This window comes from Mya arenaria, chromosome 9, assembly GCF_026914265.1.
Source record: "Mya arenaria isolate MELC-2E11 chromosome 9, ASM2691426v1".
Lineage (NCBI taxonomy): Eukaryota > Metazoa > Mollusca > Bivalvia > Myida > Myidae > Mya > Mya arenaria.
In genome coordinates, this window is record NC_069130.1 from 75,282,024 (window position 1) to 75,300,119 (window position 18,096).

Genomic DNA, 18,096 nt, shown 5'->3' on the forward strand with positions numbered 1-18,096 from the left:
AAATATTTATAGTATGCATCTTTGTTACGATCGAGAACATTATTATGTTAAGAATTTGATACTATGATGTATAGTATACTTCTCTATTGATAGAAAAGATCAGAACAGAAAGTTTATTTTTTACTTAAACATAAAAAGCATCATCGTTATATTATATGAATACAAAACAGAAATATAGAATACACACACATAAACAATCAAACTATATATAGTTTAATGTATAACACGTTTTAAATGATTTTTTATCATTGACAGAATTTTTAGAAATTACTCAAAAATCGAAAGAATAAAAGAGTAAAAGGAAAATATCAACCAAGTTAATCACACAATTCAGCGTGCATGATGGTTATAATGATATCACGATGATTTGTTTCATATGTTTTTGCATTTTGTCTTTGAACGTTATGGTATACGGACATTTGCCCCCCCGGACATTTGCCCCCCCGGATGTTTGCCCCCTTTTGGACCATGGCGGACATTTGCCCCCCCGCCGTTTTCGAGGGGGCGGACATTTGCCCCCCCTCCATTTTCGATGGGGCGGACATTTGCCCTCCCGGTTATATAAGTAATATTCTAGACAAACCTATACCCGTGTCCAGAGAGGCCAGCCATCAAAGAAGCCAGCGAGGAAGGGAACAGTACGATACCAGAAGACGTTGAAGACCCTGTGCCAGCAGTTATCCAATGGACAGAAGACGGTCGAAGAGTTTCTGCAGGCCATTGGGGGTCACATCCGACTGCGTTAGGACTGAACATCTGTAATGTACCTGTAATATGATATGATGAACAAATAGTTAAAGAAAAAAATGTTCATTTTTTTTATAAATTAATATATTTTTAATATCTTGGTATAAACTTATAAAACCGGGGGGGGCAAATGTCCGCCCCCTTAAAAACGGCGGGGGGGGGCAAATGTCCGCCCCCTCGAAAACGGGGGGGGGGCAAATGTCCGCCCCCTCGAAAACGGCGGGGGGGCAAATGTCCGCCATGGTCCAAAAGGGGGGCAAACATCCGGGGGGCAAACATCCGGGGGGGCAAATGTCCTAGTTATGGTATACGGACATTTGCCCCCCCGACATTTGCCCCCCCGGATGTTTGCCCCCCTTTTGGACCATGGCGGACATTTGCCCCCCCGCCGTTTTCGAGGGGGCGGACATTTGCCCCCCCTACATTTTCGATGGGGCGGACATTTGCCCTCCCGGTTATATAAGTAATATTCTAGACAAACCTATACCCGTGTCCAGAGAGGCCAGCCATCAAAGAAGCCAGCGAGGAAGGGAACAGTACGATACCAGAAGACGTTGAAGACCCTGTGCCAGCAGTTATCCAATGGACAGAAGACGGTCGAAGAGTTTCTGCAGGCCATTGGGGGTCACATCCGACTGCGTTAGGACTGAACATCTGTAATGTACCTGTAATATGATATGATGAATGTGCTAAAATGAATGTGCTATTTTGATCTTGATTAGTGAATTACTTATCATACCATTCAGAGAACAGAAACGTATTTTTTGCTGTATATACTTGTATATATGAGTGCTATAAATGTGCTATATGACTTCTGATTTGAAATAAAAATATTATAAAAGGATTTACATTGTTGTCTTACCTAAGCCTACATCGTCACATGTGTGACCTGAACGGTGTAATCTGTATTTATATGTAATTAGTGACAAACATACAAACTGGTGTAAATCGGTTGGCAGTTTGCACGTAAATTGAACAAATAGTTAAAGAAAAAAATGTTCATTTTTTTATAAATTAATATATTTTTAATATCTTGGTATAAACTTATAAAACGTTATATATCATTGACCAGAACAGAACATTTATTGTTAACTTTAACATTTACAGTTCATCGTTGTTACAATAACATAACACATTGCATGGCAATAGTTGATAGATGCGAGAGTGCATTATACATATATAAACTATCAATGATTTCAACATGTTAAAAATTAAGCATTATTATTCAAAGCAGTATATCGTAGCTTAAAAGTATGTTTGGAATACAAAGCTAGTTTTCGTGGACATGCAGCGTTTTCCGAGTTTAATAATTGAATGAATTTAAACATGCTTGGTCTTGCATAGTAAAATTTAGTTATATTTGTTTTTCCTTATGCCATTATATTTCGGACAAATCAAAACAAAGTGATATTCATCTTCGATATCATTATGAACACATAAAATACATTTACGTTGATTTCTTTCAATATTAACATATCTGCCTTTTTCAATATTTAACATATGAGAAGACAATCTAAATCTAGCAATAATATTCCTAAGTCTATAGCTATACAATTTATCTATATACGATGACATATGAATAGTGAATTGTAGTTCTCTGTATAAAACTAATGAACTTAATGAGTTTATATAAGTTTTCCAATGTCCAATAAATGAGTCGATTAATCTTCTTCTAAAAAAGGAATAAAATAATCAATATAAATCGACTCCGGATATGTGTGCGTACATTAGAACACCACTTGTTTGAATTTGCGTTATTTTCCGCATCGTATCGAAGGCTTTGCAATGTTTTGTATAAAAAGGAACTGTCTGTTTTAAATTAATCCGTTTAAGAAAATATTTTACAATTCTTACATGTCTAGTAAAATACAGAGGGTACCGTCCTAGTTCACCATATATTGCAGAGTTACTAGTGCTTATTTTTACACCATTTGATGCTGAATAAATGTTATGTAAAAATAGGGAACACAAGACAATTGAAATAAAGATCAATACCGAGAAGTTATTCACACGAGATTCGGGTCGGGGATCAATTGTCACTTACAGAAGGCTTGACATAGGCCTTGGGACATTACAATGATATTAAATAAAACATAATTGTTTTGTAGCGTTATCTAAATGAATGCCTCATTGTAATATTTTATGTTTAAGTCAAATGTATTAGACCTACATTAACGAAACCATATCAATTTTTAGAATCAAAAACAAAAACGTGTGCAGAAATGACATTAACAACGTTTAAGGATTTTATTTTGAATTATGTCTATATTTATAAATATACCAAATGTCCTAAATATCTTAAATATAACATCAAATTCACTTTAGCAATTGAAAAAAAAATCATACTAATATCTTGCTTATAATTCCTCTCCAAACGTAAACGCAAATGCATTTGTAGCATGTGGTTGAGTATTGATTTATCGGATAAGACCATTAAACCCCGTTGGTGTTTACAGAAGCCACGCGTCCAGTACATTTTTCAATAGAGGGTACTTATCTCTGTAGCGGATTCGGATCGTTGATTGGTCGGTCTTGTTATTTCGAATCCGCCTATCGTCTTGTGATGGGTATTTTCACAAGCGGTCTATTTTAAGTCAGCTTGGTTTAAGCGTTTATTACTCAAATCTCTCGCATTGTTTATAATTAAAGAAGTTATAATGACACAAATTAATGCCCGGCTTCGTTAAAAAAAACTAATGGAAAGTTTGCAGTTTTTCAAGATTGTTTTGATGTCTTTGTTAATCAATAATTGACTCTGATTGTTTTCTGACCGAACAAGCTTAGAAGTCTTATTCAAGTAATTAATTGAAAAACGCACTGCAAGTTATATGATTAAAACAAACAACATACAATCAGTCTTATATTCCATTTTTACATGTTTATCTGTTGCTATTTTATCACAAATGGGTTTACCTCCATTTATTTTAAGGATAGTGTTAAAGATAATATTACGATTATTGAAAGGCATACAAATTGTAAAACTTAACAGAAATCGAAATATATAGCACTGATTATATACTTGCATTAAATTGCAATTTAAACGGCCGCATGGCGGATGAAATTGGCTTCATAAGTTTTGATTACATACAGTAGCATTTTTGATTTTTGATTGTATTAATATATGTATGTATTTTATATGTGTGAATGTGAGCATGTGTGAGTAACCATGTGTAGCCTAAAATTATAGTTATCAAATACTCATATGTTTGTATGTTGATAATTTTCTTATTTCTTTTTTTGTGGCCATCTATGTGATATTTGATGTTAATTTTGGCCAAAAGCATGTATTTGCTGATATTGCCAACTGAAACTGATAATACTATAGACAACTAGCAATTCGAACAATGTTGACAAATGTTCCTACATAAAGATAAATGTTCAGACAACCACGTAAAAACGTTACTAGTAAGGATAGTAAAATAAGCGACTTTATTTTCAATAAAACTAAATCAAATAACCCGGTAGATTATTTTTTCATTAACTATCGATATTTCTCTCTTTTGAGCAACTTTGAAATACTTCCTTCCACACAATGCTATGACCACTCGGCAATAACAATATGTTTATAAGGTATTTGTTTACAAACAGGAATTCAAGTAATTGATCAATTGTATATCCCCAGTATACACATTGCGTGTGATAACGATAAACGTAATTCATTCTTAAATTTACTTCAGTCGCACAGTAACGATTAACCGCGTTTAATAATAATAATAATAATAATAATAATAATAATAATAATAATAATAATAATAATAATAATAATAACATAAATTGAGGGTGTAGAATTGCTAACATGGCAATAACAAAAACAAAACAGTTTGGGGAAAAAAAATGAAAACTCAGTACAAGAAAAGTATACTCAGCTCAGAAGGCTTATCTATAGATGAGTTGTATAAGCATTTTGAAACCTTTTGGTGCTGCGAAAAAATTAAAACAAAAAGTGCCTTTTAAGGCGTATGAGTCGCTAGATGGGATAATCTCGGAAACAGAACTTAAGAATTTTATATCTTCTATATCGAAAGAGCCCCGGCATCAATATGTTAATGGCGTTTTATTTTAAGAATTCATTTGAAATTAGTTCCGCCAAATTTGCTCAAATTGTAAAACATAGTGTTAGATAACGCAGAATACCCGGAGTCATTAGGAGAGGGTAATAATAACACCTAATATATAACATAACAGAACGCGTGGTAACGCGAGTGCATATAAAAATTATAGAGGCATAGCGTTAAGTAATATATTAAGTAAGGTGTAAAAATTGCGACCCAAACTTAAGTGCAATCGGAAGTGACAAAATTATAAATATGATAGGTTTTCATCTCGGCAGATCGGCCACTGATGCCAATGAATTCATATTCGATTACAGTCGAAACTCGGTGTCTCGGTATCGCAAGGTTCGATATCCTCGTTGGCTCGAAAAAGGTTTAAAGTGTTTGTTTTTTTCAATATGTTCATATAAAATTCGATCGGTTAGCTTGGTATTTTGAGGTTAAATATTTCTCAACGCTCGATGTCATTTTGCGGTCTCTAGTAAACAGTAAACATTTTGTTTTGTTTGTATTACTCGATGTCAGTTTTCACACCTTGATTTGTTCGCTTGGCTAAGCCGAGGCGCTGATCGATTAATTTTGCTTGATTGGTATTATAATCATTATCATATTTAAATGGTTTAACAGTTTGAGCAAACATGCTTTCACTTTAATTTCTGTCTTTAGCTGGTACGAATACAGACGTTAAAAGTATGTCAGAGTCAAGTTTAAGTTTTATTAGCATAAACATAAAAATATCATTGCTATTATACATAATACAATTTAAAGACGGTGAAAAAGTAATGTATATACAAACACAAATGTAAATATTAATCATAAGAAAATTATGTTGTTAAATATCTAAAAAATGAACCAGATAAATCTAAGTTATCATTAACTTTTCCATTTACACAATTATCTAAGTTTGTAAATAACATGCCTGATGAAAATATAGGGTTTGAATATTGTTGAATACATGTATAAGAACAAATTTGACATAAATATCTCATTGATAAGAACGTGCACGAGGATTTCGTGTTTAACAAATCGCCCACTGTGTTAGTTTAATAGATTGATACATGCTATTCTATGTTTGATTATATTAATATAGTTAAGATTGGGCTCACATACAACACTTATTTTCATAAGTACATACGTTTTCTAGCTTTTTACTATTATTAACATTTTTAAAACCAACAAAGTACGCATTGATCATAAACACGTTGGATTAACATCTCCAATTCAACTTTCGTAACATTTGCATTATGTCACATTTATGTATGTCCAAACTCATCTAATGTGCGTTTTAATAGTAATGTCAGTACAGGTATAAATCTGATTGTGTTTTAATCAGGCGTCTTCAGATAAAATTATTGCGCTGAAGGTTTCTCCAAATGGAATAATTAATACAACTGTCAAATGTTGAGCAATCTTGAGAGGACTCGGTACAACCTAAGCTATTCACACGTATTCCTACTAACTTAGTATCAAGATTAGTTGTTTATGTTTTCTATGGATGGGTTTATATAATTTTATTGCGTAAATAAATTAAAAAAAAAATCAAATTATTTCATATTATCAAATTTGTCATATTGTGAACTGTACGATATGCACACGGTAATAATTAGTCTTTAGGAGATAACGTAGCAAACAACAAACGAGGTTAACAGGTCTTTCTTTAACGTATAAATATACACATACAATACGCAATATCGCTTGGCTCAATATTCGCGAGGCTCGAAGTATTATGGCCAGTCCTCTGATATATCGAGACAACGGATTTCGATTGTATATGTATTTGAAAACGTCTTATTTGGTACGCGTCAAAGAAATTTAATTTGAAGTACCATGCTATTCATATTTGTTTGTAACAATAAACGATGCCTTATTTAAAAGTCCTAAGTAAAGAATTAATAAGGTGTGATATCTAGCAAATAAAAAAAGCAAAAATCAATTCTCCGTCCGAATCAAAACGCGTGTAGCCACTTCATCAGAACGTTGGTTCAAAAAAAAAAAATCAATATATTTATCAAATAACAACTGGGATAATAAAACATGTTACATAAAAATACGTTAACAATAATATATTATTATTAAACGCGCATTGACTATTAGCGAGAAGAAGAAATGACCTTCTGGTGAAAATTTTCAATGTCTCCCAAAGGTCGCAACGATGTTACCCAAAGGTTGTATTTGTCAGTTCATGTCTAGTATTTCCCTTATATGTGTAAACTAGGACAACAGCCAGTAGGCGGCGGTCACCATTTGTTCAGATTAGGCTTAGTATAAGCTCATTTGGAACTCCTCGGCCATTTTTATTGAAAACAACCTCGGATGTTTGTCGGTACATCAGTTAAAGTAGTTCGTATTTTTTTAATTAAATCATTTTAGAAATGTAGTGTTTTAGAATTGTGTTTACTGATCTAAGTTTAAACTGATTGTCATTGAAGTATATTATTGCAATTATAATTAAGATTTCCAAGAGTAAAGTCATAAAGTTTAACTACTAAATAAAATCACTACGCGATCTACTTGCAGCGGACGTAAACGTACCTCTTTTTAGTATGTAAACCGTCCAAATACATCCGAGGTTGTTTTTGAAAAAAATGGCCGAGGAGCTCCGAATGAGTATAAGCTATGGTCCAAGGTCATGCCGGAAGTCACTATACATTCAGTTTAGGACTAGTCAGTCTCTTTTATGCATATGCAAGGGCGTCAGGCATAATCCGGATGACACTGTATGATCAGTTCAACCTAGCATGTTCCAACTATATTTCTTCTCAACAATTTGTTTAGTTCAAGCCAAGTATAGCCATATACTGTGTCTTCTAGAACGGTAAAATTAGGCGGATATCATTCTTTGTTCAGTTCAGGACTCATAATATGTCCTTATTGAATCCCTACCTGGGCGACAACCAGTAGGCTGCGGTCAATATTTATGCGATCAAATCAGGTCTGGTATGTCTTTATTTGTGCCAAACAGAGAGACTGCCAGTAGGCTGATTCACTAAATGTGCACATGAGGGCGACAATCGGTACGTGCAAGCTATTATACGTTTACTCAGGCCCAGTATGTTCCAATAATAAAGATGGCCTGCGACATTTGAGCCTGGTTGATGACCTTATTAATGCCCGCTAGAGCACTAGGTCATGCGGAGGTCACTGCATAATCACTTTAGGTCAAGGACGTCTCAATTATGTTTCTACTAGTGCGAAAACAAGTAGTCTGAGGTCACTTTATGCCCAGTTCACGTCTAGTTACTCCCTATAATGAGTAAACTATGGCAATACTCAGAAGTATGAGGTCATTATATTCTCTGCTCAGACTCAGGGTGTTTTAATACGGCGCCGTGACATGGTGAAGACCACTGTTTATCAAGGTTTTTTTAAGGTAAAGACTCGTACAAGTTTTGTTCAAGACTGAAAATGTCTTTTTATGATTCCAAAATTTCGACAACCAGTTGGCTGAGGTCTCCCTGTCTTCTATTCAGGCATAGAATGTCGCTATTATGTTCCTACTCTGGCGACAACCAATATGCTATGTTGTAAGATACTTGCCTTCTTGGCGCGTGGTAACGCGAGTGAATATAAAAATTCTAGACGCATAGCGTTAAAACAAAATATTAAGTAAGGTGTAAAAATTGCAACCCAAACTTAAGTGCAATCGGAAGTGACAAAATTATAAATATGATAGGTTTTCATCTCGACAGATCGGCCACTGATGTCAATGAATTCATATTCGATTACAGTCGAAACTCGGTGTCTCGGTATCGCAAGGTTCGATATCCTCGTTGGCTCGAAAAAGGTTTAAAGTGTTTGTTTTTTCAATATGTTCATATAAAATTCGATCGGTTAGCTTGGTATTTTGAGGTTAAATATTTCTCAACGCTCGATGTCATTTTGCGGTCTCTAGTAAACAGTAAACATTTTGTTTTGTTTGTATTACTCGATGTCAGTTTTCACACCTTGATTTGTTCGCTTGGCTAAGCCGAGGCGCTGATCGATTAATTTTGCTTGATTGGTATTATAATCATTATCATATTTAAATGGTTTAACAGTTTGAGCAAACATGCTTTCACTTTAATTTCTGTCTTTAGCTGGTACGAATACAGACGTTAAAAGTATGTCAGAGTCAAGTTTTAAGTGTTATTAGCATAAACATAAAAATATCATTGCTATTATACATAATACAATTTAAAGACGGTGAACAAGTAATGTATATACAAACACAAATGTAAATATTTATCATAAGAAAATTATGTTGTTAAATATCTAAAAAATGAACCAGATAAATCTAAGTTATCATTAACTTTTCCATTTACACAATTATCTAAGTTTGTAAATAACATGCCTGATGAAAATATAGGGTTTGAATATTGTTGAATACATGTATAAGAACAAATTTGACATAAATATCTCATTGATAAGAACGTGCACGAGGATTTCGTGTTTAACAAATCGCCCACTGTGTTAGTTTAATAGATTGATACATGCTATTCTATGTTTGATTATATTAATATAGTTAAGATTGGGCTCACATACAACACTTATTTTCATAAGTACATACGTTTCTAGCTTTTTACTATTATTAACATTTTTAAAACCAACAAAGTACGCATTGATCATAAACACGTTGGATTAACATCTCCAATTCAACTTTCGTAACATTTGCATTATGTCACATTATGTATGTCCAAACTCATCTAATGTGCGTTTTAATAGTAATGTCAGTACAGGTATAAATCTGATTGTGTTTTAATCAGGCGTCTTCAGATAAAATTATTGCGCTGAAGGTTTCTCCAAATGGAATAATTAATACAACTGTCAAATGTTGAGCAATCTTGAGAGGACTCGGTACAACCTAAGCTATTCACACGTATTCCTACTAACTTAGTATCAAGATTAGTTGTTTATGTTTTCTATGGATGGGTTTATATAATTTTATTGCGTAAATAAATTAAAAAAAAAATCAAATTATTTCATATTATTAAATTTGTCATATTGTGAACTGTACGATATGCACACGGTAATAATTAGTCTTTAGGAGATAACGTAGCAAACAACAAACGAGGTTAACAGGTCTTTCTTTAACGTATAAATATACACATACAATACGCAATATCGCTTGGCTCAATATTCGCGAGGCTCGAAGTATTATGGCCAGTCTCTGATATATCGAGACAACGGATTTCGATTGTATATGTATTTGAAAACGTCTTATTTGGTACGCGTCAAAGAAGTTTAATTTGAAGTACCATGCTATTCATATTTGTTTGTAACAATAAACGATGCCTTATTTAAAAGTCCTAAGTAAAGAATTAATAAGGTGTGATATCTAGCAAATAAAAAAAAGCAAAAATCAATTCTCCGTCCGAATCAAAACGCGTGTAGCCACTTCATCAGAACGTTGGTTCAAAAACAAAAAAAAAATCAATTATATTTATCAAATAACAACTGGGATAATAAAACATGTTACATAAAAATACGTTAACAATAATATATTATTATTAAACGCGCATTGACTATTAGCGAGAAGAAGAAATGACCTTTTGGTGAAAATTTTCAATGTCTCCCAAAGGTCGCAACGATGTTACCCAAAGGTTGTATTTGTCAGTTCATGTCTAGTATTTCCCTTATATGTGTAAACTAGGACAACAGCCAGTAGGCGGCGGTCACCATTTGTTCAGATTAGGCTTAGTATAAGCTCATTTGGAACTCCTCGGCCATTTTTATTGAAAACAACCTCGGATGTTTGTCGGTACATCAGTTAAAGTAGTTCGTATTTTTTTAATTAAATCATTTTAGAAATGTAGTGTTTTAGAATTGTGTTTACTGATCTAAGTTTAAACTGATTGTCATTGAAGTATATTATTGCAATTATAATTAAGATTTCCAAGAGTAAAGTCATAAAGTTTAACTACTAAATAAAATCACTACGCGATCTACTTGCAGCGGACGTAAACGTACCTCTTTTTTAGTATGTAAACCGTCCAAATACATCCGAGGTTGTTTTTGAAAAAAATGGCCGAGGAGCTCCGAATGAGTATAAGCTATGGTCCAAGGTCATGCCGGAAGTCACTATACATTCAGTTTAGGACTAGTCAGTCTCTTTTATGCATATGCAAGGGCGTCAGGCATAATCCGGATGACACTGTATGATCAGTTCAACCTAGCATGTTCCAACTATATTTCTTCTCAACAATTTGTTTAGTTCAAGCCAAGTATAGCCATATACTGTGTCTTCTAGAACGGTAAAATTAGGCGGATATCATTCTTTGTTCAGTTCAGGACTCATAATATGTCCTTATTGAATCCCTACCTGGGCGACAACCAGTAGGCTGCGGTCAATATTTATGCGATCAAATCAGGTCTGGTATGTCTTTATTTGTGCCAAACAGAGAGACTGCCAGTAGGCTGATTCACTAAATGTGCACATGAGGGCGACAATCGGTACGTGCAAGCTATTATACGTTTACTCAGGCCCAGTATGTTCCAATAATAAAGATGGCCTGCGACATTTGAGCCTGGTTGATGACCTTATTAATGCCCGCTAGAGCACTAGGTCATGCGGAGGTCACTGCATAATCACTTTAGGTCAAGGACGTCTCAATTATGTTTCTACTAGTGCGAAAACAAGTAGTCTGAGGTCACTTTATGCCCAGTTCACGTCTAGTTACTCCCTATAATGAGTAAACTATGGCAATACTCAGAAGTATGAGGTCATTATATTCTCTGCTCAGACTCAGGGTGTTTTAATACGGCGCCGTGACATGGTGAAGACCACTGTTTATCAAGGTTTTTTTAAGGTAAAGACTCGTACAAGTTTTGTTCAAGACTGAAAATGTCTTTTTATGATTCCAAAATTTCGACAACCAGTTGGCTGAGGTCTCCCTGTCTTCTATTCAGGCATAGAATGTCGCTATTATGTTCCTACTCTGGCGACAACCAATATGCTATGGTTTAAGATACTTGCCTTCTTGGCGCGTGGTAACGCGAGTGAATATAAAAATTCTAGACGCATAGCGTTAAACAATATATTAAGTAAGGTGTAAAAATTGCAACCCAAACTTAAGTGCAATCGGAAGTGACAAAATTATAAATATGATAGGTTTTCATCTCGACAGATCGGCCACTGATGCCAATGAATTCATATTCGATTACAGTCGAAACTCGGTGTCTCGGTATCGCAAGGTTCGATATCCTCGTTGGCTCGAAAAAGGTTTAAAGTGTTTGTTTTTTCAATATGTTCATATAAAATTCGATCGGTTAGCTTGGTATTTTGAGGTTAAATATTTCTCAACGCTCGATGTCATTTTGCGGTCTCTAGTAAACAGTAAACATTTTGTTTTGTTTGTATTACTCGATGTCAGTTTTCACACCTTGATTTGTTCGCTTGGCTAAGCCGAGGCGCTGATCGATTAATTTTGCTTGATTGGTATTATAATCATTATCATATTTAAATGGTTTAACAGTTTGAGCAAACATGCTTTCACTTTAATTTCTGTCTTTAGCTGGTACGAATACAGACGTTAAAAGTATGTCAGAGTCAAGTTTTAAGTGTTATTAGCATAAACATAAAAATATCATTGCTATTATACATAATACAATTTAAAGACGGTGAACAAGTAATGTATATACAAACACAAATGTAAATATTTATCATAAGAAAATTATGTTGTTAAATATCTAAAAAATGAACCAGATAAATCTAAGTTATCATTAAATTTTCCATTTACACAATTATCTAAGTTTGTAAATAACATGCCTGATGAAAATATAGGGTTTGAATATTGTTGAATACATGTATAAGAACAAATTTGACATAAATATCTCATTGATAAGAACGTGCACGAGGATTTCGTGTTTAACAAATCGCCCACTGTGTTAGTTTAATAGATTGATACATGCTATTCTATGTTTGATTATATTAATATAGTTAAGATTGGGCTCACATACAACACTTATTTTCATAAGTACATACGTTTCTAGCTTTTTACTATTATTAACATTTTTAAAACCAACAAAGTACGCATTGATCATAAACACGTTGGATTAACATCTCCAATTCAACTTTCGTAACATTTGCATTATGTCACATTTATGTATGTCCAAACTCATCTAATGTGCGTTTTAATAGTAATGTCAGTACAGGTATAAGTCTGATTGTGTTTTAATCAGGACGTCTTCAGATAAAATTATTGCGCTGAAGGTTTCTCCAAATGGAATAATTAATACAACTGTCAAATGTTGAGCAATCTTGAGAGGACTCGGTACAACCTAAGCTATTCACACGTATTCCTACTAACTTAGTATCAAGATTAGTTGTTTATGTTTTCTATGGATGGGTTTATATAATTTTATTGCGTAAATAAATTAAAAAAAAAAATCAAATTATTTCATATTATTAAATTTGTCATATTGTGAACTGTACGATATGCACACGGTAATAATTAGTCTTTAGGAGATAACGTAGCAAACAACAAACGAGGTTAACAGGTCTTTCTTTAACGTATAAATATACACATACAATACGCAATATCGCTTGGCTCAATATTCGCGAGGCTCGAAGTATTATGGCCAGTCTCTGATATATCGAGACAACGGATTTCGATTGTATATGTATTTGAAAACGTCTTATTTGGTACGCGTCAAAGAAGTTTAATTTGAAGTACCATGCTATTCATATTTGTTTGTAACAATAAACGATGCCTTATTTAAAAGTCCTAAGTAAAGAATTAATAAGGTGTGATATCTAGCAAATAAAAAAAAAGCAAAAATCAATTCTCCGTCCGAATCAAAACGCGTGTAGCCACTTCATCAGAACGTTGGTTCAAAAACAAAAAAAAATCAATTATATTTATCAAATAACAACTGGGATAATAAAACATGTTACATAAAAATACGTTAACAATAATATATTATTATTAAACGCGCATTGACTATTAGCGAGAAGAAGAAATGACCTTTTGGTGAAAATTTTCAATGTCTCCCAAAGGTCGCAACGATGTTACCCAAAGGTTGTATTTGTCAGTTCATGTCTAGTATTTCCCTTATATGTGTAAACTAGGACAACAGCCAGTAGGCGGCGGTCACCATTTGTTCAGATTAGGCTTAGTATAAGCTCATTTGGAACTCCTCGGCCATTTTTATTGAAAACAACCTCGGATGTTTGTCGGTACATCAGTTAAAGTAGTTCGTATTTTTTTAATTAAATCATTTTAGAAATGTAGTGTTTTAGAATTGTGTTTACTGATCTAAGTTTAAACTGATTGTCATTGAAGTATATTATTGCAATTATAATTAAGATTTCCAAGAGTAAAGTCATAAAGTTTAACTACTAAATAAAATCACTACGCGATCTACTTGCAGCGGACGTAAACGTACCTCTTTTTTAGTATGTAAACCGTCCAAATACATCCGAGGTTGTTTTTGAAAAAAATGGCCGAGGAGCTCCGAATGAGTATAAGCTATGGTCCAAGGTCATGCCGGAAGTCACTATACATTCAGTTTAGGACTAGTAAGTCTCTTTTATGCATATGCAAGGGCGTCAGGCATAATCCGGATGACACTGTATGATCAGTTCAACCTAGCATGTTCCAACTATATTTCTTCTCAACAATTTGTTTAGTTCAAGCCAAGTATATCCATATACTGTGTCTTCTAGAACGGTAAAATTAGGCGGATATCATTCTTTGTTCAGTTCAGGACTCATAATATGTCCTTATTGAATCCCTACCTGGGCGACAACCAGTAGGCTGCGGTCAATATTTATGCGATCAAATCAGGTCTGGTATGTCTTTATTTGTGCCAAACAGAGAGACTACCAGTAGGCTGATTCACTAAATGTGCACATGAGGGCGACAATCGGTACGTGCAAGCTATTATACGTTTACTCAGGCCCAGTATGTTCCAATAATAAAGATGGCCTGCGACATTTGAGCCTGGTTGATGACCTTATTAATGCCCGCTAGAGCACTAGGTCATGCGGAGGTCACTGCATAATCACTTTAGGTCAAGGACGTCTCAATTATGTTTCTACTAGTGCGAAAACAAGTAGTCTGAGGTCACTTTATGCCCAGTTCACGTCTAGTTACTCCCTATAATGAGTAAACTATGGCAATACTCAGAAGTATGAGGTCATTATATTCTCTGCTCAGACTCAGGGTGTTTTAATACGGCGCCGTGACATGGTGAAGACCACTGTTTATCAAGGTTTTTTAAGGTAAAGACTCGTACAAGTTTTGTTCAAGACTGAAAATGTCTTTTTATGATTCCAAAATTTCGACAACCAGTTGGCTGAGGTCTCCCTGTCTTCTATTCAGGCATAGAATGTCGCTATTATGTTCCTTCTCTGGCGACAACCAATATGCTATGGTTTAAGATACTTGCCTTCTTGGCGCGTGGTAACGCGAGTGAATATAAAAATTCTAGACGCATAGCGTTAAACAATATATTAAGTAAGGTGTAAAAATTGCGACCCAAACTTAAGTGCAATCGGAAGTGACAAAATTATAAATATGATAGGTTTTCATCTCGGTAGATCGGCCACTGATGCCAATGAATTCATATTCGATTACAGTCGAAACTCGGTGTCTCGGTATCGCAAGGTTCGATATCCTCGTTGGCTCGAAAAAGGTTTAAAGTGTTTGTTTTTTCAATATGTTCATATAAAATTCGATCGGTTAGCTTGGTATTTTGAGGTTAAATATTTCTCAACGCTCGATGTCATTTTGCGGTCTCTAGTAAACAGTAAACATTTTGTTTTGTTTGTATTACTCGATGTCAGTTTTCACACCTTGATTTGTTCGCTTGGCTAAGCCGAGGCGCTGATCGATTAATTTTGCTTGATTGGTATTATAATCATTATCATATTTAAATGGTTTAACAGTTTGAGCAAACATGCTTTCACTTTAATTTCTGTCTTTAGCTGGTACGAATACAGACGTTAAAAGTATGTCAGAGTCAAGTTTTAAGTGTTATTAGCATAAACATAAAAATATCATTGCTATTATACATAATACAATTTAAAGACGGTGAACAAGTAATGTATATACAAACACAAATGTAAATATTAATCATAAGAAAATTATGTTGTTAAATATCTAAAAAATGAACCAGATAAATCTAAGTTATCATTAACTTTTCCATTTACACAATTATCTAAGTTTGTAAATAACATGCCTGATGAAAATATAGGGGTTGAATATTGTTGAATACATGTATAAGAACAAATTTGACATAAATATCTCATTGATAAGAACGTGCACGAGGATTTCGTGTTTAACAAATCGCCCACTGTGTTAGTTTAATAGATTGATACATGCTATTCTATGTTTGATTATATTAATATAGTTAAGATTGGGCTCACATACAACACTTATTTTCATAAGTACATACGTTTCTAGCTTTTTACTATTATTAACATTTTTAAAACCAACAAAGTACGCATTGATCATAAACACGTTGGATTAACATCTCCAATTCAACTTTCGTAACATTTGCATTATGTCACATTTATGTATGTCCAAACTCATCTAATGTGCGTTTTACACAATCTTGTCTTTGCGAACACATATTCAATTTTTCCGAGTAATCGAGTACCCGGGTACTAGATCGAACGATCGTCCGAGTACTCGAGTATTAACTTTACTACTCGTTGCCATCCCTATATTTTACATTCAATTATGATTTTGATCGAAATAATACGACAAAGAATAATTGACATATATGGAATGCAGATATTAATGAATCGAACAGACTAGAAACATATCGCTGGTATAAAAATGAACTCAAGCATGAAAATATCTAAATAGTATGCACATGAATAAATATAGAACGGTCGTTACAACATTTCCTCACATGACCTTTTAATCGAAACAGGAAGACAGCATCACTTTCCAAGAAAATATAGAATATGTAGCTTTTGTAATATGAATGTCATCGAGATGAATATCATTTTGTATGTCAAAAACATCATAATCTACGAAATCATTGCTGTAAACCATATTTTTGCTTTTGGCCAACAAAACAAAATGTATTACCCTTTTTCCTCAGACAGCGGAAAAAAATATGCCAAGTTAGTAAATATTTATAGTATGCATCTTTGTTACGATCGAGAACATTATTATGTTAAGAATTTGATACTATGATGTATAGTATACTTCTCTATTGATAGAAAAGATCAGAACAGAAAGTTTATTTTTTACTTAAACATAAAAAGCTCATCGTTATATTATATGAATACAAAACAGAAATATAGAATACACACACATAAACAATCAAACTATATATAGTTTAATGTATAACACGTTTTAAATGATTTTTTATCATTGACAGAATTTTTAGAAATTACTCAAAAATCGAAAGAATAAAAGAGTAAAAGGAAAATATCAACCAAGTTAATCACACAATTCAGCGTGCATGATGGTTATAATGATATCACGATGATTTGTTTCATATGTTTTTGCATTTTGTCTTTGAACGTTATGGTATACGGACATTTGCCCCCCCGGACATTTGCCCCCCGGATGTTTGCCCCCCTTTTGGACCATGGCGGACATTTGCCCCCCCCCGCCGTTTTCGAGGGGGCGGACATTTGCCCCCCCCTCCATTTTCGATGGGGCGGACATTTGCCCTCCCGGTTATATAAGTAATATTCTAGACAAACCTATACCCGTGTCCAGAGAGGCCAGCCATCAAAGAAGCCAGCGAGGAAGGGAACAGTACGATACCAGAAGACGTTGAAGACCCTGTGCCAGCAGTTATCCAATGGACAGAAGACGGTCGAAGAGTTTCTGCAGGCCATTGGGGGTCTCATCCGACTGCGTTAGGACTGAACATCTGTAATGTACCTGTAATATGATATGATGAATGTGCTAAAATGAATGTGCTATTTTGATCTTGATTAGTGAATTACTTATCATACCATTCAGAGAACAGAAACGTATTTTTTGCTGTATATACTTGTATATATGAGTGCTATAAATGTGCTATATGACTTCTGATTTGAAATAAAAATATTATAAAAGGATTTACATTGTTGTCTTACCTAAGCCTACATCGTCACATGTGTGACCTGAACGGTGTAAATCTGTATTTATATGTAATTAGTGACAAACATACAAACTGGTGTAAATCGGTTGGCAGTTTGCACGTAAATTGAACAAATAGTTAAAGAAAAAAATGTTCATTTTTGTATAAATTAATATATTTTTAATATCTTGGTATAAACTTATAAAACCGGGGGGGGGGCAAATGTCCGCCCCCTTGAAAACGGCGGGGGGGGGGGCAAATGTCCGCCCCCTCGAAAACGGCGGGG